The sequence below is a fragment of the Rosa chinensis genome, chromosome 2 (assembly GCF_002994745.2).
Source record: "Rosa chinensis cultivar Old Blush chromosome 2, RchiOBHm-V2, whole genome shotgun sequence".
NCBI classification, from domain to species: Eukaryota; Viridiplantae; Streptophyta; class Magnoliopsida; order Rosales; family Rosaceae; genus Rosa; species Rosa chinensis.
Window position 1 is genome coordinate 25034551 of NC_037089.1, and position 3527 is coordinate 25038077.

The window sequence follows — 3527 nt, forward strand, 5'->3', positions numbered from 1 at the left end:
GAATTTTATTTTTTTGTTTTGTTTCAGTTCTGAGTTTGTTTCAAATGAATGAGGAATTTTTTTTTTTTGCTTTATTTTAATAAGCATCCGGTTTGGTTATATACACCAAACTTCATAGCATGATCCACTTTTGCTTCTGAGTTTGATTGGCATGTTAATATAGAATTTTTTTTTTTGCAATTGTTTTTATATGTTATAGATTGAAAATAAATGATTGGATGGAGCCCATGGATAAAGATGACTTGACTATAGATAAGCGAGACCATTTGACTAAAAATCCTCGAGCGGAGACACGAACAAGTTGTGATGATAAAATGATCATTAAGTTGGATAAATCAAGTGGTAGGTACAAAGTTATTCAATTTGAAGAAACTCACAATCATGTGATCTTGTAATACAAGAGTGTGCTCACATGGTACCATCTCAACGAAATGTTACTTCTTCATAAGGAGCTGAGGTGGAATTGGTACAAGATTCTGGAATCCCACCACTACTAGAAATTTCCCCAATAGAGACTAACTAGTAGCCACCATAATCGATCGGTGCCATTTTGAAACAGTTTCACACCATTATAAAACTTCAGTGACTTGTTTTGCTCCTGCCACTGTACATCAGTGTGTAATGGGCTTTAACACTGACATAAGTGCCAATTTTGCTAGTTTTATCATTTAAAAGATAATATTGAACCAAATAATATGTTATAAATATTCTTAAAAAATTAGATTCAGACTTTAAAAGATGTGCAGGCTTTACTTTTTAAATTCATTTAAAAGAAAACAATAGTGATCGAATAAAAAGATAATAATTGAGCCCCCAACCGCTCATGCCTATAAGCACGGTTCTCACACTCATTTACTCAATTTTGAGTTATGAAAATTGAAACCAAAAGCTTATCTCTTTCTCTTCCTTGTTTACCGATTCTTCCTCCCAAAATCACTAATTCGTTTCTCTGGAGCCATCCATCCTTCACCAATAGCAGATTCTCTGGCCCAGATTCATTAGAGTATTTGAATCTAGGGTTGCGGTAAATGTTATTTGTCTATCATTTGACTCAGTTTTTGAATTTGTATTTGGGGATCTTAGGAGTAGAATCGATAAACTGATTTTAGGATTCAATTGGGTTTAGGATTTTTCTTTTTTGATCTGATCTGATCTTTTGATTTTAGGGTTAAAAGTTCCTCTTTCTACTCAATCTCATTATACACCCTTTCTCTTTACATTTTAGTAAGGGGATGTTTACTTTGGAGACAAAGGTGGGCTGATCTACGTGCGTTTGCCAACTCTGGTAGAGCTCTATGTTGGTCAGATTGCAAATGGAACCTACTTTTGAATTGTTCCATGGGTATGGCTGTTTTCTTCTATTTAGATTTGTACGTTTTCATTCAATGGGTTTTGCCTTACTTACCGTATTTATCTTTTACCTCACTTGTATCTACTAGGTATTATTATCTTTTAATTTGTTTAGATTAACAATTCTTTTCATGCTCTTTTGCAAATAATTATTTTGGGGTTAAACAATTTCTTGGGCTTATGAAAAATATGAATTAGTTTTTTTTCCCCATAAAATTAGGATTTTTATATGAATACAGGGGTTCTCTTTTGAAAATTTTGTCTAAATATTTTTATGAATGGCAGGCAAAGAGGGGTTCTTGTGCTGGCCACACCTACCTATGAGTTTGGCAGGAGTTTAGCTTGCATGGAAGGTATTTTCTTGTTAAGTTAATATGCTTGTATTATGTGATCGTTTAATTGGAAATATGAATGCTCATTGGAGTCTGTAATAGAGTGAAATGTAAATGTGTTTTGGTGGATTCATATACAAAAGGTAAGGAAAGATCTATGCACTTAGTGATTTGTGAATAGTGTGTGTCTACTATGTTTCTAAACTTTCTCTGATTTTTCTTATTTGGAACTGTGATTGATTTTGAATTTGGGATCTCAGTTGACAGCTAGCATATCTCATCTGCTTTGGTTTCATTCTAATTGTTTTATTCTGGTTTTGGAACCTTCGATGACTCTTTCTGTCTTCTCTACGTATTATTTTCTCACCAATTCCACCTTTAAGTAGAAGCTTTAATTTATTAGCAACTTGACTTACATCTATGTTTTAGTTTCTGCATTTTGTAGACTTGTTGGACACTATTCTGTATAAATTTCTTGTTTGCATGTATTGGCTGTATAGGATTTGAAAGCACATGTTAGTGCAATTCATTTGATAATTGAGGCTCTCCAGATGATGCATTTATTTGGTGTTGAGAACAGAGATACTTTAACTCACAATGCCACAGGGGTAAGTTTATTTTCATTACTTTATAAGCTTTTCTGTTCTTTCTATTACCCTACTTACTGCCTTGTATTTGAGGATTATGCGCATAAAACTACTGGAAACAATGATAAAAAATGAAACTAGTGAATAGAAGCCTGACAACAACTTCAACACTATGTTGAAGTGTGAAATGGCAAAAGTGTGGGAACAGAGATATTTTAACTCAATGCCACGGGTAATCCTATTTTCATTGCTTGATGAGCTTTCTATTCTTTCATTACTTAATCAGTTGGCACATTTACTCATTAGACAGTGCCTGCATTTCATATTTTTCAGGTTGAGGATGCTCAAGGCCATGAAGCACCAATACAGGGGGTTGTTGATTCAATAGCTAGGCCGTCTTGTATACAATATAACGACTAGGCTACAATATTTGCTTTTTGGTATGTGGTGAATTTTTTTTTCACGTAATACAAGTTGATAAAAATGTCATTAGACTGTAATGAACCCAAAATTTTGGATAATTCTAAATGTCAACAGAAACAAAGGGAGATGGAACCAGATTGCATAGAAAAGTTGCCGAAGGTAGCAGATGCAACATGGAGAGGAACATGAAGATATTTAAGTTTTGTGATGTTGTATTTATTTAAAATTGTATATGAATTGTACAATACATTTTAGAAATACGCGGTTGTAGCTAGACCAAATTGTTATTTTTTTTTTAAATATACTCCCAATGTTGCCACTGATGTTGGTGGCATTGAGAATACACACTGATTGATTCAGTAACAGTGGGAAAGAAAAAGGTATCTTGCTGCATTGGGTTTTGGGATGCCACTGATGCTTTATCAGTGTGAATTGCCCCAATAGCACCTGCTATAGAGGGGACTGATTCCTCATTAGTGGCTGCATAGTGGCTAATGGCATTAGCCACTGTTATCAGTGTGCTTTGTCCCAATAGGGACTAATTCAAATAAGTGTGTAGTGGGGAAATTTCTAGTAGTGCACTAAAGCTTTCATTTGAGTTAATGAGCAGAGAAGTTGGTGGAAAAGAGTCTTAGATTCACTAAACAAGATCAGAAAAATTATCTTCAATCTCAGAGGAAAAAGAAATTGGCATATAGAGAAGTGGGATGCTTATTAAAATACTTCCAAAATCAAGCATTAGAAAATCCCTCATTTTTCTATGCTGTGTAGTTGGATAGTGATGAGCAAATAACTAATATTTTTTGGGCTAATGCTAGGTAGGCCTCATCAAAAA

General features: G+C 34.1%; 1 long non-coding RNA gene across 6 annotated transcripts; it reads left to right on the plus strand.

Annotated features, from left to right (window-relative positions):
* The first annotated feature begins 761 nt into the window (after positions 1-761).
* LOC112190342 lies at positions 762-3271 on the plus strand. 6 transcript variants are annotated; one of them, XR_002932361.2, is made up of 5 exons: positions 773-1342; positions 1636-1703; positions 2183-2290; positions 2603-2709; positions 2807-3271. It is a non-coding gene; the product is annotated as an uncharacterized LOC112190342 (long non-coding RNA). The 6 variants fall into 6 exon arrangements; XR_005805227.1 differs by having other exon boundaries at positions 762-1342; positions 1636-2501; XR_005805225.1 differs by having other exon boundaries at positions 764-1342; positions 1636-2064; positions 2183-2709.
* Positions 3272-3527: the final 256 nt, after the last annotated feature.